Source organism: Phyllostomus hastatus, unplaced genomic scaffold (assembly GCF_019186645.2).
Source record: "Phyllostomus hastatus isolate PE091 unplaced genomic scaffold, TTU_PhHast_1.1 phas_contig_196, whole genome shotgun sequence".
NCBI classification, from domain to species: domain Eukaryota; kingdom Metazoa; phylum Chordata; class Mammalia; order Chiroptera; family Phyllostomidae; genus Phyllostomus; species Phyllostomus hastatus.
Genome location: NW_025333709.1, coordinates 23,087,153 through 23,109,647, shown reverse-complemented (window position 1 = coordinate 23,109,647; position 22,495 = coordinate 23,087,153). Strand labels below are relative to the sequence as shown.

At 46.7% G+C, this 22,495-nt stretch overlaps 1 long non-coding RNA gene across 1 annotated transcript; it reads right to left on the bottom strand.

Annotated features, from left to right (window-relative positions):
• Positions 1 to 672: 672 nt before the first annotated feature.
• On the bottom strand, positions 673 to 4,221 carry LOC123815597. The gene is made up of 2 exons (XR_006785145.1): positions 4,105 to 4,221; positions 673 to 972 (listed from the first exon to the last, which is right to left on the bottom strand). It is a non-coding gene; the product is annotated as an uncharacterized LOC123815597 (long non-coding RNA).
• Positions 4,222 to 22,495: the final 18,274 nt, after the last annotated feature.

The following is a 22,495-nucleotide window of genomic DNA, read 5'->3' as shown; positions in this document are numbered from 1 at the left end:
TAGATTCTAATCAATGACTTTCAATCTCTTAAAGAGGGAAGCCCAGTACAAGATTCTTGGCCAGAAAAATAAGGTATCAGGTGTATGCATTCATATTGCTGTATAACAAATCACCACACGCTCAGTGATCTAAAACAAAGTACATTTGCTCCCTCACAGTTTACGCAGCGCAGGAGTCTGGGCACACCTGAGCTGGGTCTATTATGAGGCTGTAATCAAGGTGCTGGCCAGGGCTGGTTCTCATCTGGACGCTCAAATGCAGGAAGGTATGCTTCCAAGTTCATCCCACCTGTTGGCATTATTTATTTTCTTGCAGCTGGAGGACTCACACAAGCTTGGTTCTTTAAAACCAGCAGGGAGAGTCAGACTCTGGAGTGCGTCTGCCAGCAAGGCAGAGTCTTATGTAAGGAAACGTCATCATGGGGGTGATACCCCATCACTGTTGTTGTACTGTAATGGTCAGAAGCAAGTCCCAGGTCCTGACTACACTCAAGGAGACAACATTATACAAGAGCATGAACACCAATAGCAAAGGATCGTGGGAGCCACCTTAGAGCCTCTCGGTCACAGTAAACAGGTCTGAACTCTCTTTTTAAAGTACTTTCCACATGAGTAATCAAGGAAGCCGAAGACTTGAGAAAATGTAAAATATGAAACTCAGAGACCTACAAATACTCATCCCATGTGTTTTATTTCAGCGGGAGGTGGATAACACCGCATTCTGTAAGCAGTCCTTGACCCGTGACAAGTGTGGCATCGTCAAAGGTGTGCCCTGGAGCATGCGCAGCATGCTTTCCCCAAGTCAGTTCTGCATCCTTGTGAGGAAGTTACTTTCATCCGGTTTTGTCTTCGGGAATGAGGAGGCGTATTCCCAAACCCGTGTCACGACGACCGCAGTTGAGACATTTCCTGTGTGAAGTCGCGCTGGCTGTTCTTATGTCTCCAATGACTGCGTCTCTCCAGAGACCTCGCCTGGAGTCGCCAGAGCCCCGGAAAAAATGTACAAAGTACAAAGGGAGGCAGGCAGTTAAAAGCGTTCTTTTAAAATGTGACAAAAATCATGGTATTCAAAAGGAGCATTAAGAGCAAAGTCCCCACTGATGTCTCATCTTATCTCCCTTTTTAAACCTCTAAGAAGAGTTTATGTTTTATATTTCACACCTTCTCTTTTCTCCAATTAATTATTCTCTTAATTGTAAAACAGCTGTATGTAACAGTTGCTTAGGAAAATGTTGTGTATTTAATGTATCTTCTTGTTAGGGCTCAGAATTAGCATCATTTGAGATTGCCTCAAAACGTTGGAAAGGAGGGAAGGGAAGGGAAGGGAAGGGAAGGGAAGAGAAGAAGGGAAGGGAAGGGAAGGGAAGGGAAGGGGAGGGGAGGGAAGGGAAGAAGATTCCTCTTCGAGTACTTAACCTTAGTCCCCCTCTCTTCTCCATCTGGCTCACTTCCTACACCTACATGTAGAAAAGAGCCAACCTGATGGCCCAGGGGAGAGTACAATAAATGACCAGCAGGGAGTGTGAGCTTCGGTCACTCCCTGAACACTGCGGAGATTTCTACAAGGCTGGGCTTCTGCATAACTGCTCCCTGAACCCAAATATTCCTTCAAAGGGAACAAAAGTTAAGTTTTGTGTGTGTGATGAAGATGGTAGAGGTGGAGATCTCTGTTTAATGTGTGGTGTTCAGAGCCTGTCCTCTTCTCCTCCGCACTCAGCTTTGCCCCAACCCCACTCTCAAAGGAAAGGAGAAGCTTTGCAGTCAACTGGACAGAGAAGCTAGCGGGAGAGTGGGAGCGTGTTCCCCAGGGGCTGGGACAGGGGAGTGGATCCGGTCAGGAGCAGTGTTTGGGGGCTTGAGCTCTTCGCTGATAAAGATGAAAGAGGAGGTAAGGAGGGAAGCATAAAGCCTATGGATAAAAAGGGTTTGGGGGCTAGAAATTGGGTGTATCGGGTGTGTGGGGGCTGGGGGATAGAGAATAGGGATTTTAATGACAATTGCTCTAGACCTTCTACTGGACTCCTTAAATGTTAGAAGACTAGTGTTCCTGTGTGGGCTGGGTGAAGTGTTACATCACCCCGATCACCCCCAAGCTTGTGTTATTGTGTGTGGCACATATTATTATGACGCCCCATCCCCAGCACGTGTTTCCTAGGGTTGCCATAGGTAAAGTATCGCAGACTGCCTGGTGTGGAACAACAGAAGTGTGTTCTCTCACAGTTCCGGAGGCTAGAAGTCCAGAAGCGAGGCATCAGCAAGGCCACACCCTGTCTGAACCTATAAGGCACAGGTGGCAAATGCAAGGCCCACAGGCTGAATCCAGCCCTCCACTTTGTTTTATCCTGCCCAGCACCTTGTTTCTACCTGGTGGCAGTGCCGAGCTCTCGCTTAACTGTTAAGGAGTGGTTACATGTATACTGTCCTAAAATTACATGCGGCCCTTCGAAGGCAACTGAGAGGCTGATGTGGCCCCCAGGGAAAATGAGTTGGAGACCCCTGCTAAGGGAACCCTCCCTTGCCTCTTCCTAGCTTCTCACGGTTGCTGGAAATCCTTGGTGTTCCTTGGCTTGCAGACACAGCATTTCCATTCTTTGACCCTGTCATCATATGTGTTCTTTGTCTCTGTGTGTGTACTGTTGTGTGTCATCACCTTTTATAATGAGGACACCACTCACATTGGTTTAGGGCGTACTAACCCAGCATGACCACATCTTAACTGATTACATCTGCAAAGACCCTAGTTCCACGTAAGAGCATATTCTGAGGTTCTGGGTGAACCTGAATGTGGGGGGAGGCTATTCAATCCAGTACAAAACACAGCATACAGAACACAGCATACAGTTAAAACTATTACCCACTTAAATGGAGCATTTATGCTCCAATTAGACTGGGACACAAAGCCCATGAAATTCTGCTTGGGGAAGGAATTGATCTGAAACTGTCAACTTCTCTAGTGCTTTCCTGCCAGCAGACCACATCTCAAGCAATATGCTATACTTTTCTGCTGACCTTATTCTCCAAGCTACCATTTTCCTAGGCCTCCCCCACACACGGACACGCACACCACCACTAGCAGGAGAAGGGAGATCTCGTTGGTTGTCTGCCCATGCCACCCCCAGCACCTACAGACGAAGCACTTTGCTTTCTTATTTTAGAGGAGGGCTACCCCATGTCTGTCCAACATCACACAGAGGGAGGGTCCTTCTGCAAAGCATGGATCTCAGGTTTGGCCAGAAAGGGTGTAGGGAGGACTGGAAGACCAGGGGACACTGGACTATCTTGTTGTGGGGCACAGAAATGTGGAATGGGTACAGTGACGATGGACTACTGCTCCAGGAATTGACACCTCTCCCCTTTAGTTGAAAAGGTCTTATAAGAACCTCATTCACTAAGAGCCAGAAGATGTCTTGGGCCCTATTTTGCCCAAGCAAGGGGTTTGTATGACTCAGGACAGGTAGAGTCCAGCCTCAGATTTACTTACACCAGACTCAGAGGTGTAAAAAGAACATAGCTTCTTAACTTTCTACAACCAATCCAATTGTCCCTAAGTGTTGCCCGACCTCCACACCACTGACTAATGAGGAGTGCGGGTAGAGCTGAATTTTAGTCCAATCTGGTAGACTCAAGCTATTCCCATAAGCGGTCTCTTTTGAGTGAGTCAGTTTTTTCCAACTGTCATCACTCTCCCTGTTCCTCTCCAAGATGGTATTTGGGCACGTGGGAAGCTGTGGGCCACAGGGGGAGAGGGAGGCCCCTGGAGCTGCACTGCTCCCCCACTGGAAGCCAGCTGATGCCTGTGGGGGTGGCTGGTCTCCTACTAACCAGGACCGTTTGGAGGAAGGTCACTGCTAAAGTGTGCAGCCGGGGCTCTTGCAGTATGGTCTCTCCTTGGTCGGAGAGGGCACAAGTCCATACTGCCTCAGCTCCACTGCAGCCCACACTGGCACTCAGGATGGGGCTTCCTGTCAGGCCCTAGCTTGGTGGAGGGACCACCCCATGTCCCATCATGGCCACAACCTCCTCTAGGGTCAGGCCACAGGCACTGAGGGCCCTCAGGGAGAAAGAGGTGTATGGCTCTAGTTGTCCCATTTTGAGCAGCTCTACCTGTCTTTGACGATTCTCAGCCATGTCCTCTCCCAGGACCAGGGCAGGAGCCTGCGAGTGATGTAAAAGGAGGTAATTCGTTGCCACATTGCCCTGGGTAGCTCAACTCTCTGAACCATGACGGGCGGCAGAGACTGGTGAGGGAATGAACGCTTACGTAAAAAGGGGAACAGCAAGAAACCTGAGAAAAAGCCGTTGTGTCTCCAACCGAATCTCAATGTTACTGTTTGAAAACATAGCCCGTAACGGTGGGGGTGGGGTGAGGGCAGAGAATGGCAGACAAGTCAGAAGTTAATCATTAAGCTCTGGGCCAGTGCTGTCCAACAGAACTTTCTGCAATGATGGACATTCTGAATCTGCATTGGCCACTGCAGTAGCCACTGGCCACTTGTGGCTTCTGAGCACTCAAATGTGGCCAATGCTACTGAGAATCTGAATTTTTAATTTGATTTAAATTAATTTAATGTTAAATTTAAATAGTCACATGTGGCTAGTGGCTAACACACCGGGCAGTCCAGCTCTATGCCCTAACCTTCATGTGCCCCAAACTCTGGGCCCCCCGCGAAGTCCTCGGACTTCTCTGCAGACTGATGCTTACAGTCTATTGTATTACCATGGAAACCAATTCATTTAATATGTCTATTTTTCTTTAATTTTTAATTAAAAATTTAAATTATTTAATTTAAAAATTTTTGATGCTACTTTATTAATGATTAAATATCACTCTAGCAGTGAGTGATCTAGCACTGATCATTGCAAGTTTGAAGAGTGATGAAAATAAGCAATATTCTGAGATATCTGATACAATGTAATATGATATTTAAATATCTGTGATTTCTATTGGCGATAAAGTCACCTGCATGGTTACAGTTTGTGTTCAGTTAGGGGTTTTTTCCCATCCAAGTTCACAAACTTGTTGGGGATACAGGGACCCAGGCTGAAACTTCCTGCTCTAGACTTCTGTAAACCAGACAGGTGGATGAGTAAGGTTAGTGCATGCGAGAAATATTTATGGAATGTCTACCACCTGCCAGGTACTATTCTAAACACTTGGGGTGCAGTTGTGAATAAGACAGACAAAGCTGGAACTTTCGACAAGTTTGTATGTCAGTGGAGGAGGGAAACAAGGAGTCAACACAGATAATTTCGGGTGGTAGTGAGTACGACGGAGAGAATGCAACTGAGTGAGAGTGACTTGAAGGGATGGGGGCTACTGTAGATGGGGTGGGTCAGCGAGGTCACTCAAGGCAGTGACTCGGAGTTGAAGCTTCAATGAGAGGATCCAGCCACACAAAATTTGGAGACCTGGAGCTAAAAGACATCCGTGCGATTGGAGCGGTATCATCGCCCCGAGAGCACCATACACTCCAGGTCAGGGAGTGGGGAGGGCCCGAGTGGGTGCTGGGATCGGTGAGAGGTCATCAGAGATGGCAGGGAACTTCGGTTTCATTCTGAGTCCACGTGGAGTGGAAGGCGGATTACGTGAGCCCGTTGGTGAGTGGATTAAAAAGGGAAGCGGGGGCAGGGAGTTGGTGGAGGAGGCTGTGTTAGTAACTCAAGTGCAAAGTGATGATGGCTGGCGGCTGTGGGTATCGTCTTAATGCAGATAAAGGACACCCAAAGAAGGGTTTGTTGTTGTTTGTTGCTGAGAGGGAAATTTCAGAAATGTAGCTCGTTTAATATTTAGGTTTCTTATTTTTGTAAGGTGTGTACAACTTGCTGGTTTTCTTTTTTTTTTGACAACTCAGGAAGAAGCTGACCCCGGGAAGAATGTCCGACTTTGGCTGCTCTCTGTGTATTCCCTGCCGCCCACCCTCGCTCTCAGGGGAGCGAGTTCTCCCAGAAGACTCAGAAGGCGAGACTTCAGGGGAAGGGGAGAGGAGGACCCGGTATCACACCTGGACCCCTGCTCTTCCTGGGGCAGAAGTGGGGTGCATTTGGAGGGCTTCCTCCCTAGCCCAAGGTGGCAGGCAGGGGTGCTGGGGAAGGTTGTGGGATTTGAGAGCAGGTGGGTCTTGCTCCCTTCTGCTGGTCTCCCACCAGGACCCCCTCTCTCAGCTTAGTGCTTCCTAGGAAGTGTTAACCAGACTTGGGAGGCCGTTGCCCACTTCCTGCCCCAGACCCAGAGCTGTCTGCGGGGGCCCAAATGAGAGGGTGACTCAAGCAGAAAGTCCCCAAAGGTCTTCTCCCCCGGACATTGCCCAGGTCTCCTGTCACTTAGCCCACGGGTCTGGTTGGGCCCCAAACGGACTGCAGGCTCAGCCTTCCCTGCCTGTGAGGGGGCTCTGGGGAGGAGTGAGCATCCCACCCAGAGGTTCTGTGGGGAAGTGTTCCTCTCTCATTCCTCAAGGGTCCCGGGTCTTGAGGGCAGGGAGAGCAGGAGAGGGAAGGAGATGGGCAGGCTGGTTTTCCCCAACATTGGGGCTTGCGCTCAGTCCTGCCCGCAAGTTCTGCCAGAAGCCCGGGGGGCGTGGTGGGCTTTCTCCTGAGAACCACATTCCTCTCCTCCCCCGCACCTCCCTCGATGGGGCTTCAGCAGTTTGCCCCTCCCCCTCACGGGGCCCATTTTGCAACTGTGACCTTTGGTCCCAAGTCAGGGGAGCAAGCCCTCACTCCCACCTCTTTTCTCTCTCACCCCAGCCTCCTCTCCTGTTTCCTGCAGGTGCCGCCACCTCTGCGCCACCTCTGCGCCACCTCCCACTGCCGGCTGCATGGGTGTCCAGGGGAGCATTTCAGGTGCCGAGGTGCTGAGAGTCTGGCCGGGCCTGGCAGCATGAACAGGAAAGCTGCTGTGTTTTTCCCCTTTTCCCCCTCCTCCCCTTGGAGCCGGCAGTTTGCAGAACTTGGGTGCCTCAGAAGCAGTGGGGTGGGATGCGGAGTCTTGGCTGTGAAAGGTCCTTACAGGGAGCGAGGAGTAGGGGGGTTCTCTCAGGTGTGTGTATGTATATGGGGGAGGGGCATTGGGGAAGTGGGGTTGGGATCCGTCCCCTTCGAGAAGCAAGCAGCTTTGAGGCCCAGGGAAGCTTACTGATGGAGAGCCAGGGCCCCCACCGCCTCCTCTGCTGGTCTTGGGGAGCTCTACCCAAGACACACCCGCCCCCCAGTCTGCTCTCACCTACCTCATGGGCACTGGGGTAGGTGGGGGAAAGGCAGGTCCAGTTCTGGCCGTGTTGTGGGGGCCATGCCAAAGAATCCATGGGCAGGGGTGGGGGAGCTGCCTCACCAAGCCGGCCCTCTCCTTCCTCTGCCCAGATTGGGGTTGGGGCCCTCTCCTTCTCCAGCTGTAACCGTTTCTACCTCATTTTGCTGCACATCTTACACAGACGGATTTATCTCCTGTCTGACGATGCCTTGCAGTTGCCCTCTTCTACCTCAAAGAGACTGTATTTTAAAAGAAAATATTACACAGCATTAAAGTGATGACATGTGAAAAAAAAAAGAAAAGAAAAGAAAAGAAAAGTGAATGAATTCAGGCCCCATTTCCAGGGAGAGCTGAGAAACTATGACCAGGGAGCACGAAGGAAGAGAACAGTCTCAGAACGGCTCTGTGTCGTGTGCTTTGCTGAGACGGGAGACTGGGGGGGGAACAGATCTGAGGCAGAATCAAGACGAATTTTGGTTTTATTACCACCCTGCAGGGACTGAAGCAGAGGGCTTGGGTCTGCGAACCTGAAGCTCAGTGGAGAAGTCAAGAGCAGTTCTATCGATGCGGGATTCCCCGTCACACAGCGGGTGTGTAGGCCGTGGAGGGGGCGAAACCAAGCAAGGGCCGTGTTTGTGTGGAAAAGAAAGGGCTGGCTCTGAACCGTAAGGAAACTGAGTATTTAGGATTACATTTTTGGTTATTTATTGTGCACTTTTTTTGTTTGTTCGTACTTCTAGGTTGATATATGCTTCCAAAGGCAGGGTGGTCCCTCTGCTGCTCTGGGAAATTAGGGTTTAACTGCAGGTTAAGGCGATGACCTCATAGACACTTCTGATAAAATGCGATCATGCGATTTGCAAGGACCCATCACCATACTTTCCCGTAGCTAACTTCACAACGATGCTCTCGTGGGCACTTCCCAGGCTTTTCTGGAGCATCCAGCACTGAAAGAACCGCCCCCCGCACCCCGGCCCCTGAGCTCCCCTTCCCTCTGTGGATGTCCCAGGGTGCGGGCAGGTGTTCTGGTCTCAGCAATCAGCTCCGCTCACCCCCAACTTCCAGCAAGAAGCTGGAGTGGCAAAGTGGCAGGTGTCAAAGCCAGTCCATTCTGGAGAAGGTCGCTGCAAACCCATTCACTGCTGAGTCAGGCACGGTAGAGGTCAGCAGCAGTCACGTCCAATGTCCCGACAGTATCCAGAATATGAACCAAAGCATCTTTGTACAAGGTGACGCAGGAGCACCTCCACTGGAGTGGCCGAAGGAGTCATCTGGAACTCTCTTTCTTAGGACACATTCTCCATGCCTGGCCTGCTTGCCTTCGGGGAGCTACCTATTATTGCTTAATAATTCCTTTTCTGCTAAGCCAGTGTTGATGTTTAGTTTCCCAGGAAACAGACAGACAGAGATTTATGTGCAGGAGGTGTGGGGGCAGGGGGGAGTGGCCTCAGCATCAACATCTGTGGAGGCTGAGGGATGCAGGACAGGGCAGAGGAGGAGCCTGAGCTGAGGTACAGTTACAGTAGAACTGTCTTCTGAGCCTATGGGGAGCTCTGTGGCTGGGGGCCCTTCACACTTGCCCTGAATTGAGTCAAGGGGGGTAGTTTTGCCTCACTCCCCCAGCCCCCACTGCCCACTCACTGAGCACAGGCTACCCAAGGAGTGGGGTGTGTCCTTGGCCAAGATGACTCTGAGACAGAGAGCCAGCGGTTCCTGGCCAGGGTGCAGTGAAAAGCTGTCAGTACACCCAGTCTCCATGACAGCTCTACTGTGTGCAAACCCATCATGCCCGAGGACTCTAATAATGATCTCCTCTATAGAAACAACTTAAATGAGGAATTAAGGCTCAAACATATTCAATGAAGGGCTAGAAAGGGGTGGGGGCGAAACTCACACTCTGGTCTCAAGGTTACAAATGCTGGTTCCGTGCCTGCCCTCTGCAGAACGTTGCAGAGAACAAACAAACCCTCAGGAGCAGACGAGCTGTCCGGGAGCCAGAGTAAAAAGCCTGGGCAGTTTTAAGATTGTGAGGCACATTACTTCTGGATCTTTTCTCAGGAACTGTTAAACTTAGCTGGGATTTGGGACAATAGAGTCCAGATGGAGCCACCCTTTGGGAAGGAGCCTCCCCCATAACCTTGTGCACAGAGGGCCGCAAAACAACACCCAAAGCCCCATCTGTTGACGCTAGGCCTGTATTCCTGCCTTCACTTAGGTTCCCCTGTGGGGTCTGAAAGGCAGCCCGGGCTCTGGTGGGATTTGAGCTCTGCCAGCGGAATGCACTTGCATGATATTTGGAAGGTAGGAGAGAAAAGGAGACTGTTTTCCTACAACTGCGGTGGTGAACAAGCAAACACTAACACAGGTCCATAGCAGCGGCCAAACTCCACATCTGTAGCCTGGTCACCAGTGGCAGGAACGGAGGTGAACATAGCAGCAACAGATTCCCAACCTCTGGCTTGTAAAGAGTTACAGTGGTTGGTGTTCGACCCAAAAGGCCAGGAGCTGACTCCTCCATTCCTTCCAAAAATTCTGTAAGCACTTAATTTCCTGTACTAAGCCCACCTCTTTCTGCTTGAAACACTCACAATGGTTTTCTTTTTGCTGTGCTGAACCCCATACAGCACCCAAGCCTGAAGCCAGAGTCCCTGCCTGTGCTTTCCACGCCCACACATGACAAAACTGTGACCCGAGGGGAAAACGCCTTTTACTGGGAGGACAACATGAAGCATAAAACATAGAATGAACCAAATCCCTCAGTACAAGACGACTCCTCTGGGGAATCCAGGGCCCGTGGCCCGGTTGGGTACTGCTTCTTGAAGCAGATGGGCTGAGAGCTTTGTCTTGCTGTTGGATTGCAATACTCAACCTTTCCAGCCACTACAGCTGGTCCCAGAAGAGGCCCGTCCTCTGCCTTTCTGATCCAACCCCCTAGTGTCACAGAGAGGTAAGGCAGGAAATCCCACCAGCTGGTCAGGATCTCTGACCAGGAGATCTCCTGACAAGGTGCTTCTCCAGTAAAGCAGACGTGCGGGAGGGGCCCACGACCTCCAGCAATTAGCCAGGTGTCAGCCAAAGACGGAGGCACCAAAACAGAGTGAACTAAAGAAGCGCCCTTTGTGGGCCTGTGACCCTCACCCCCAAAGAATGGAGAAGAGCTATGAACTTGAGAAATTAAGAGTCACTGGGATTTGTACCTATCAAAAGTGAAAGCATTCTTTCAAACAAAGGCGTCATTTTTAGAGAAGGGCAGAGCCAAAGCTGCCAGGTCTTGAGCCACACAAAGTGCAGCATAAGATGCAGAGCACAGACGATGCTGTGAAACCGTTGGTGGAATGATAGACTGTGCGAGGAGGGATTCGGGTAATGTGCAGGCACCTTCAGTTTTTTTTTAACAGGAATCACTAAAATACCAATTCTACTTCATAAGTGTTTCCATGTTTCGGGCAACAGCTGGTCCCACTTTATTGCTATGGGTACAATGAGTTCTATTAAATCCTGTGTAATAGTCATATTCATATGCTCCCTCCTTTTAACAATCTTCTTAATTAGGGTGCTGTCCTTTTAAGCAAAGCATTTATATAGTTACTTTATTGCATTTGAATACAGTGTTAGCTTCAACAGACTTAATATAATTTTATGGGTTTTAAAAAAATGCTTTACAATGAAGTGAATTTATTTTATCATCAGAAGGGAGTTATTCCCATGGATATTTAAAAGCCATTGCTACAGAGGTTTATGAAGTTTGTTGAGAAGGAAAGATTCTGAAGATCTGGGAGATGGTGGTAGTTCAGCCACCTGCTAGCCTAATTTCTGTGACCCTTAATGTTCTCATCTGCAACATGGGGTCACTATCTTCCTCACCTACTTCGTGGAGTAATTGTGAACAACAAATAAAGTATTGTGCATGAAGGGGTCTTTATAAAGCATCAGGAGTGAGACACATTTTCAGGTCTCTTAGCGTCCCTGTGGAGCTCCTGACCTCACACTCCAGGTGGAGATGATGCTGGTGCAGGGGATTTAGAAGCATTAGGCGGACTTAGACTTTCAGGACGGATGGGTGACAGACAGCAGGGAGAAGCTGAATTGTTTAGAAAAGATGATGGCGGATTAGCAGAGCTAAGAGCCTCAGATATTTGAGGACCAAGAGACAGAAGACAGATGTGGGGTTAATTAGGTGTTAGTTATATAGGTACCCACTGATACCAAAGTCCATGCCTCCTCTCCATTACCCCAAGTGGTTTTCCAGGCTTCCACACATCCAGCCTCACCCAAACCTCTTTCTTGCTCACATCAGAGTCCAAACAAACAATTCTTCAAGCAAATGAATGTTATAAAATGTTCTCTTTCTACCCCAGAGCACCAGGATTCTCTTTATTGGGGTCGGATGTCCTCACCATCTTCCTTTAAATATCGATAAAACGAATCTTGGCTGCATCAGGTTTTAGCTACATGTGCACAAACGGATGTACCCTTAGCAGTGTAATTTTCAAACCTGAATGACAAAAAGTTTTGGAGGAGACCCTAATGTCTTTGGAATAATACTACACCCCTGTACTCCAATGTAAACCTGTATCATATTCTTTGTCATTCTTTGTCATAGAACCATAAGGATATTAGTCACCTTTCAAATCATATAGTGAAATCCATTGTGTTTTCCATGATATGTTCAATACAAAATTCAATTATTTGAAACCCAGCTGTTTTCTCTAGTTCCTTTAAATAGATCCAAGTTTCAATGTAATCTGAAGTATCTAGGCATGGAAGCAATAGTAGTAAAAAAAAAAATCACTGTACATAGAATCAGAAAATGTAAATTTGACTCCAATTCTAAACCTGAGAGGCTGGGGAAGTTTGAGCAATTTGTTCTCTGCCTCTGAACCTCAGTTTGCCAAAGTCTTGAAATGGGAATGATAGCACCTACTCCACAGGGCAAGGATCAAGTGAGATAATGTGGGTGAAAGCGCTTTGACAAAATTAATATTAAGACCTTTCTTTATTGACTATGTGTTATAGTCAGATTAATGTCCTTATTTATTCATATCTCATTGACATTGAAACATCTCTAATATGTTCTGACCTCAAATACTGATCTGCAAACATCTTAGCTTCAGACCAAGGTTGGGAGCTGTCCTTTTTTCTTGGCTTCCCGCCCCTCCTCTCTAGACTTAATATTTAATTTTATTGTGGCCATGGCCTTCTTGGATGACCTCTCAATTACAGATCAAAGTGTTGAATCCCATGGCCAATTTCAAGTCCATCTGACTGCTGTCCATGTGCAGAGGCCTTTGCATACCCCAACATGATCCTGAGCATGTCAATCACAGGAAGGGCAAAGGGAAACGTGGAACAGTCTTGGAGCTCCGAGGGAATGGAGAGGAACACACAAGGGCTGTAGCAAAATGTAGAGGCCAAATGATTTTTCATACCACAGTGTCTAATTCTGAGAATCTGTTTGCCTATGTGTGTGTAAAACTGAATACCAAGCTATTTCTTGTCATCCAGTCGATGGTGAAGATGGGCCCTACCCATAGCTAAGTATCTGATAAGGTTTGTGGAGAACCAGTAATTAGCACCATTTATTCACCGCCCCATATTCTGAACCAATTGAGAAACAAAACAAGAGGTTTGGGCAGGTAGAGAACCCAAACATCAGCTTTATTGTTGACAGTTAAGCTAATAACTACAAGTAGGTGGGCTTCCTAATACGTTCTAATATTTACGAGCACAACTTATATCTACAAGCAGATGAGCTTCCTCCCCTGCAGGCTTGTTCCACAGCTGAGAGCAATGGCAATCTAGTCTCTCTGCAAGAGGGCTCCCTTCCAAGGGAAAGAGAAGAGGAAGGAATTCAGGAATGCATTTCCAATTCCTCCTTTCAAACTCCCTCTGAGGAGGAATGAGGGATGGAGATCAGAGAAAACCCAAAAATGTTGTGCTTCGTACACACGTCCCTTCACATGGATGGAAACACCAGCCCTGGGAAAGGAGCCTTGCTCGCTAACAGACCAACCATTCTTTCGGCTTGAAAGTAAATTCCCGAAAAAGGAGTAAACTCTGAAATCCACCATAAACACACAACTGTGCTTCTTAAAGATGATGACCCAGATGAAACACCCATATTTTAAGAATACTTATATATTGCAAAATATTTGGCTGTCACACATTTCCCATCCCTTCTTACAGCGCTTTCTCCTCTAGGCTATCTACCCTGCTAATTATAAAATCATCCATCAACCCAAGTGTAGTAAGACAATAGCTGAAGAGCAGTTGGAAATAGAGAGATTGAGCCATGGATGGTTTCCAGATCACAGAGTCAACGCTACGAAACACTTTGCAAGATGGCATATTTTTTTTCCCTGCCTCAGCCTGGATTACTTCTTAGTGTTCCTAATTCTACTGGCAGGAGTCCTTCTGAAGTCAGGAAAACCATATGAAACCCATCCTGGGTGTTGCCAAAGTAAATTGTTAATCATATCAGATGTATCACCAAAGAGTATTCCATCATAGTCAGTTTTCTGTTTTGTAGCTGTTCCCCTCGGCTTCATTCAGGATCTTCCAAGAGACAAAGGAAACCCATATTGTACACGCTACATCTCATTGTCTGCCAGAGGAGAAAGAACAGTGGGGAATGCTCAGGGGGTCAGGGTCAGGGCACCCCTGATACTCACCAGAGATGTTTATTACAGTCCAATTCCAACTATGCCTTTGGGGATGTAAAGAGGTCGGGGTCCTCTCCAAATCCATACTAGTTTGGGAGTCTGAGAAGCCCATGAAGGATCAATTTTCACAGAGTAGGGATGACCAGCAATATCTATGCCTGCATGTTTCAAAAATGGTTTCTTTAGGTACAAAAGATATACTAATGATGGCTATTGCTTCCATTACCTGGTTCAATGAAATGGAACCAGGCTCACATAGGCACTTAGTTACCTGGTCTACTCAGTTATAAGGGAAAGAAAGAAGCAAGTGATAATCAGGGGAACAATACTTCTTTTTTAAAAAATAATGCAAAAACAAAATAGATCAGCATTGACCAAAATCTGTCCTAGGTAAGATCACATTGACACATCTAGCCTAATCATAATAGGCCCTGGGAAAACAGATTGACTTCCTTTGGATTAAATTTGTGTCTCCCCCACATTAATAGTATTCTACTGGGGTTAAATGAACGTGCTAGAAGGCCATGCAGTGCTTGAATGTTAACTACAGCATAGGACCTTGGTACTTACCAAGGAGAGAAAGTGAGTTTAAACAAGGAAACTTTGTCCAGGCCTGAGAGGCCCAGCTAAACAAAGTCAACGTCCTTCTCTGAACCTGCATTTAACCAAAGTTCAACTGCTTTGCAAAATAAAACACAAAGATTGCTGCACTGTCATTCCAAAAGCATGCCAGTTCCCATCCTGCTGGCTCCTGTCCCATCTATTAGTAGTTATATATTTTGATTTCAGTCTTAATAAAGCAAGCTCTATTCACCAAACCTCATTTACCATGACTCATTTCAGCAGTGATTTATACCTGCTGATTTGTTCGAATTTAGGAGCTCACTGCTCCTCCGAATTGGGAGATGTGTCTTACCTGAGCATAAATCATGAGTCCAGGCATAAGTGGAATTGTCACATTAGAAAATCTGAAGCTCCATGAAGTCAATCTCAGCTTACTGGAAGACCCCACCATTGGAGATGTAACACTTGGACATGGTTGGCTGCTGCGTGCAGAGGATCTATTTATCCAAGCCCAAGAGAAAAGGTGCTCCAGCCAAATAGTGTGGATCTCGCTTTGCTGTACCTCCAACAGGAATCTCCCAAATTTGAAGTTCCTATCCATCAGCTCAGGATCTAGTAATAATATTTGTGTGTGTGGTGGGGGGAGAAGGTGGGCATTTCCTGTGGAGAGTCTGAAAACAATAATAACGTCAACTGAGGGATGGGCTACTTCTTATTGTCACCCTGTGCCAGACAATTCTCACCAATGTGAGAGATAAAACACCTTTGCTCAAAGCGTTAGGTTACTGGTCTAAGCTCTACACGAGTGCTGCTGTCACTGTTGGGCTCACTAATGCACAGATGAGCCTTAGATGCACACATGCTGTTCTCTCCCGCTTACCAAACCTCGCCCTCTACGCGGAAGTCAGTTTGTAGAATGCCCAGGGATGCGGTTGCCCTTGACACACCCGAGGGAACTCTGTACACGGTTCACTTTGAAAGACAAACACCATATGATCTCACCTATAAGTGGAACTTAATCAACAAAACAAACAAGCGAGCAAAATAGAACCAGAGACATGGAAATAAAGAACAAACTGACAGTGACCAGAGAGGGTGGGAATAACGGGGCAAAGAAGGGCAAGGGTCGAGTCAAGGAACATGTATAAAGGACCCGTGGGCAAGGACAGTGACGGTAGGGGGAGGATTGAAAGTAGGGGGTGAGTAAGGCAGAGGAGAGCAATGAGGGGAAAATGGGGACAACTATAATTGAACAATAAAAATTTCTTTTTACAGAAGGAAGAACGTTCTTAATGGTTCAGAGTTGTTGCAACTCACTTCAGATGTGTCTCTTTCTGCAGTCCCTATGTACAAAGTCCATTAAAAGAAAAATTTTCACTGTTTGTACTGCTCTTCCGGCCATTATTATTATTCATTTCATTTCACGATTATCCCTGAAAATAATTTTGTCGTATGGGGAGGAGGAAGGTTAAAAGGTGATCCACTCTGGGTATTACATATATTAGGTACTCCACTGGGTTCTAGGCAAAAATACACAGGATCTCTACTCCAAAAAGGTAAAAAATGTGTTCAGGAGAAATAATGATTTGTTTGTGTACGAATACATGAATGAAAAAATTATGCTTCATTATACAAAGATCTAAGGTTGCTTTTTAAAAGTACCTATAGCCCTGGCTGGCGTAGCTCAGTGGATTGAGCTTGGGCTGCGAACCAAAGCATCGCAGGTTCAATTCCCAGTCAGGGCACATGCCTGGGTTGCAGGCCATGACCCCCAGCAACTGTACATTGATGTTTCTCTCTCTCTCTTTCTCCCTCCCTCCCCTCTCTAAAAATAAATAAATAAAATCTTAAAAAAATACCTATAGAAAAAGGGCAAAATGCAAACAAAACATCAAAACTGTAGAAAATAGAATAAGACAGATTAGCATTCAGGAGAGGATATATATGTATAGGCTGAAAAGTCTACAATTGCTAACACTGCTTCTTTACTTTGGTTCCGAGCTCCGATCATCAAAGAAAACATGCAAGAGCAAACGTACCCACGACACCAGGCTATGACTCACGTAACATAAAACAGCAGAAGCACAAAGAGTGATGGCTGGAAGGAATCAGCAAATGTGTTCCTTGAGGTCCTAGGTGCCGTAATTTGTAATCACAGCTATGGATAATTACAGCTTAATTAATGAATAATTTTAATACAGTGGGATAAATGTTGCTAGTGCTTCATACAGAATGGTTTGCTATCCATAGGAGTTCGGTAACCTGATCATGGAGTGAAAAGAAACAGAGAAGGGGACGAAAACAAAGGGCATAGCCTATGCCAAGGTGCTGAGAAATAGAAGACCATGCATGTTTACAAAGTACAATCACTTCACTGTGACTGGAACGGAGCGTATAATCCAGGATGCAACAGGACTTAGGAGGCAGCATCCAACTTTTGAATGATGGCAGCGTAGGCAAAGCATGGCCCTTGAACCAAATCTGGATCTTGGACTTTTGTTGTAAATAAAGTTTTATTGGAATGCAGGCATGCCCATTCTTTTACGTATTGCCCATGGCTGCTATCTCATTCATTACAACAGCAAAGATGAGTAGTGGGCAGAAACCACACGGCCAGCCTAAAATATTTACTATCTGGATGTTTGCAGAAAAAGTTTGGCAACTTCTGATGTAGAACAAACTAAGGAGTTTGAATTTTATTTTGTAGTTTAAAGGGAACCAGTGAAGGATTTTAAAAAGTTAGGAGAACTAGCAGGGTGCCCTTGGAATTTCTGTTTGTTAAAGATAAAAATGATTGGGCACAAACTCATTTGTCTCAGGGAAGACAATTTTGAGAGCCTCAAATAAGAGCTGCCCGTGTACAGACCTGCTTTAGGTAATAACACACAGTCATCTCCCTTATCCACGGTTTCACTTTTCGTGGTTTCAGTGACCTGCAGTCGACTGTGGTCCAAACCCATAAGTGGAAAATTTCAGAAATAAACAGTTTTGAATTTCGCACCTAATGAGTAGCACGATGACGTCTCACACCCATCCGCTCCGTCCCGCCCGGGGGGATGTGAGCCCTCGTTTTGTCCAGCGTCTCAGCGCTGTGTAGCCTCCCTGTGGTGAGTCCATTAGTGCATCTCTGTCATCAGATCGACTGTCATATCCAGTGATTGTGGTGCAGTCATCCTTATTTTACTTAGCGATGGTCACAAAGCACAAGAGTAGTGATGCTGGCAATTCAGACATACCAAAGAGAAGCCTTAAAGTGCTGCTTTTGAGGGAAGATGTATGTATCTGCAGAAAAAAAACACAGAATATCTACAGTTTGGTACTATTCGAGATTTTAGGCGTCCCCTGGGGAGTGGTCTTGGCAGCATCCCTTGCGGTGGAGGGAGGACTCCAGCATTTAGCCATTGACCACCCAAGCAGGACAGATTTCAGAGACTCAGACCTTCTGAGATTCTAAGCAGGAGCAGGTTGTCCAGGAGACTCCGTTGAGACAGGCACCAGGTACCTGTGTAGGATGGCTGGGGAGTAAGGAGAGTAGTTGAGACATTTATTTGGGTGGCATCCCCATGGCGTGTGGTTAGAAGCATGGGCTCTGGCTATAGCCATTTATCAGCTGTGTACATGGGGGCAAGGCTCAGTTTCCTCATCTGTCAGATGGGGATAATAATAGGGCCAATCCTATAACAAGGTTGTGGTGAAGACTAACGAATTATACAGCTTCCGTCACACAGGAAACAACGACTGTTCATCATTTCCCATTACTGGAAGCGTTTAGATGGAGTGGAACGCTGACTTTAGATGTGACATTACATCGGATCACATCACTTTACTTCGTATCTCACCACATTACACGCGCGTTTGAAAGTAAATTGAGAAAGTCTCTTCTGTTCCAGCTACTTGGCAGCTACAGAAACAAGAAGTGGCAAAAACTAGCCCCCCCACCCCCACAGTGGGAGATAAAACTAATATTTAAAAATAAATGACTAATCTTTTTTGATCTAAAACCCAGCTTCCCGTGTTAGTTAGTTATTTATTACGTTAGTTTCTTCGGGCTGCCATAAAAATGACCACGAAGTGGGGGGCTGGAATCAATAGAAACAGATTCTCTTGCAGCTCAGGACGCAGGAAGTTTGCAGTCAAGGGGTTGGCTGGGCCCTACTCCCTCTAGGGGATACTCCTTCCTTGCTTCTCCCAGTGTCTGGTGGCTCCCGGCAATCATGGGCATCCCTTGGCTGGTAACTGCGTCTCTCCCACCTCCATCTCTGTCATCACGTGAACTTTATCCCCCGTGTGTGTCTCTGAGTCTTCACGTGGCCTTCTTATAACAATGCCACTCATTAAATTTAGGGCTCAGCTTAATATAGTATGACCTCATCCTAACTTAATGAATTACATACACAAAGACCCTGCTTCCAGTAAGGTCACGGTCTGAGATTCTGGGTAGACATGAATTTGGTGGCGGGGGGGGGGTACATTATCTAAGTCAGTGCAGTTATTCTTAGTCACATTTTCCAAGCTCTACCTTCAGGTCATTACCATCGTCTGTTTACTTGTCCTCTGAGTTTAGCACCTGTCTGTCCCTCTAGCTCTTAACTGCACCTTGATGCATGCAGGGCCACTGCTGCCAGGGAAAGCTCCAGAAGCCCATTCCTTCACTGTTTTATCTCTTCCTTGGCAAAGAAAACATGAGTGCACAATTCTTTGCCTTGAGGTTATGCTTTGCCATTTGGGTCACTTTCTATTGAAAAATGCAGTATTTTCTCTTAGAAAATACATTTCAAGTTGCAAACACTGCATTTGCAAACTATTTTTAGGAATGCCTGCATTGCTGATGAGACCCCATGCAGAGTCTGGAACTGTCATCCGAGCCACAGTGGGTGGGACTCCAGCTGTGATGCAATCCCTCTAGATAATGCTGTCCATCATTTTAAAAATGAGTGTCATTTTAAAAATGAGTATCATTATCAAATATTAACATTTTATTTGGAGCAGACTCACATAACATCAATTCCATTTTTAAGATAAGATTCTGACCTACGTACAAAGTATTTAAATATTATATTTCTTAGTGTGGGTTAATCTGAAATTAGAACCCGGGACAAGGTCGTGGTCCAAGTAGTTTATCTGGGAGGTGAGCCGGGGAAGAATGAGTGAGGGAGCAAGGAGAGTGGGACGTGTCGACAGGCAGAAGGAAAAGCCAACATGAAGTGCCTCGTCACTGTCACTGCTGTGTGCGATGAAGTCTTGGTCCTCTCGGACTTTGGAGAATTGTAGAGAGCACCTCCCCCAAGTTGTCCTTTTGCAAGACTGAAGGCTGGAGCAGCCCCTCAGCTCCTTCTCTCCACCAAACAAAGACAGATTCTGTGGCAGTAACACCGACACACTCGGATCTGGAGCTCCCCGAGGGAAGGTGCTGGGGCAGACTGTGCTTAAGAGGAGGTGCTGGGGGGACCTGATGAGACGTAGCCCCATGTACCTGTCCACCACAGCTGTCGGCTTCCATCAGCGGTGAGCCGGGGAAGGTGATGCAGACACCAGAGGCACCTGCAATACTAGAGCTCCTTCTTTTCATTGAGGATATGATCTTCATTGTGGTCATAACCCGGAAGTTAACTTCCAGTGTGCCATGCAAGCATTAGCCTTTCCTTTGTGTGCCAGGTCACAGAAAGCAAGCGAGAAATTTTAAAACAGGGAAATTTATTGTCTCACGTAAGTTTGGAGGAAGTACATTTCCTGGTTTGATTAAATTAAATGCTTAATGGCATCACCAGGTGCCTGCAGTTCTTGATTCTTGGGTTCTGCCCTTCCCTGTGCTTTGTCTTTCATCCTCAGATTGATTGCTCCTTCGTGGTTGCATGGTGGCTGCAGCAGCCTCAAACACCGTCTCCTCAAGCATCAACATCCAAAGGGTGGGAAGTAGGGTCCTCCGCTTGGCCCGCCCGAGGGGCAAGGGAGGCTCTCATGGAACTGTCCTGACAAACCTCCCATCTCATCTCAGTGGCCAGAACATAACCACGGTCCTTTCCAGGAAGGGGACAACCACCTAAACCAGTTAGAATGCTCCAGCATAGACTTCTCTGAGAGATATTTGTTGTGACTCACTAATCAGGCTTAGCCCCACTAAACGGAGGACCAGCCCGTGTGCATCTCACGATGTGACGTGACACAAGTACCTGGCACCTCCCGGGAAGTCTTCCTGCAAAGCCGTGAAATTGAACCTGAAGTTGATCAAGTCACCAGATCCACCTACCAAGTTAAAGGACATATTGGCGGTAGAGGAAGTCCTAAACAGCATCATGAGGAGAAAATGAGCTAAATCCAGGGTGTAGGATATCCTAGGGGGCAAGTGGTCCAGTTTTCCTAATAGACCAATGGCATGGAAAAGCAAAATGGAGGGAGGGAGATAGGACAATGAAAGAGGCTTAAGAGACAGGGCAGTCAAATGCAAAAATGTGAAACTGTTTGGGTCCTGCGTCCAGGAAGCCAACCAAAAAATGACATATTTAAGACAACCAGGGAAATTCAGATATGAACTGGTTATTGGATGCTATTAAATCTTGTGGTCACTGATGGCATAAGGTATTTATGAGTGAAAGGACATGATGCTTGACATTTGCTTTAAAATACTGTGGGGAAAAAGTGGTGGAAGGAGATAGGTAAAACAAGATTAACAAAATTATTGATAATTTTCAAAGATGGGGAGGGATGCACAGGAGTTTATTTTACGATACCCTCTCCTTTTACCTGTCTGTCAGGTGTTCTATGCCTACATTATGTAAAGTTGAACAAAGCTAGGTAGCCCACAGTGTTTGGGGGAAGGCCTGAGAACGAGGCTTGAAGGTAAGCTTCCAATAACCAATCCTCCAAATGATGCCCCAGAACTAGCATGACAGGAGACAGCCCCAGTGAGTCCATCCCACTGAGCACCAGAAGAAAGTACTGACCCTACTTGTGCCTTCTCTGCACCATGGACTTGACTTTGACACCACAGGGAAACTGGTGCTTCTGACCCTACTGCCCTTGAAAGCCTGGTGTCTCAATGACTCCTCCCGAACAGCAAAAGATGGAAAGCACAGAGCCTGTTTCCTAGCATGGCTCGCTAATTGAAGTCTAACACTGATGGGTAGAGTCTATATTGTGTCCCAGCCGCAAGGGAGTCTGAATTTAAGTTCTGGCAGAATTAACAAGGCATAATTTATAATACCAGCATGTAGCGTGTCCCAATTTTCCCCAAATATAGAGAGGCTATTGAAAAAAATGATGGGAAGCCATGCCTAGAACAGATATCCATTATTTACTACACCATAACCACCACAGATCAATTCAAATCCACTCCTTGGGCTGGAGAGCCATTCAGCCATCCCTGGGGTACATGGACCCCCCAAACCTGACTAATACATCAACCTAATGGCAAGGAAGAAAGGGGCAGGGGCAGGGGTGGCCGTGCAGGAGATGCCTATGGAAACATAACCTGCAGGGAGTGCCACAGCTGTTAATGCGTCACTATGATACACAGGCAAGGGACCCAGTCTGGAAATCAGATTTATACGCTAGCTGTATAGCCTTGGGTTAGTTACTTAATCTCTCTGCCCTCAGGTAGAAAAAGAGAGCTGGCTTAGATCAGTGGTCTCCCTCCCTCCCTGCCTCCCTCCCTTTCTTCCTCTCCTCTCCTTTCCTCCAACTCTCAGACACCCTAGGGAGCTCCACAGAGTTTAAAACATTGCTAGACTATGTCATATTTTGGTTGTTTGTTTGTTTTTTTAGTTTTATTCAGTGACTCTCGCTTGGACCAATTTATATTTCATACCTGTTTTACATGAATAGAGCAAAGTTTTCTATGAGAAGAGTCACATAGACTAGTGATCATAACAGTTCAATTTTACTCTGTCCAAACACTGTTTACTATGATGAATCATTTGTCTGTAACTCAGTTTCCCGGGTAACCAGACGTTCAGGTCCCCAAATTACCAGGGTGTAGATCACGTATGTGCTCTGTTCAAGCTCCTAAATGATAAACTTCTTGGAG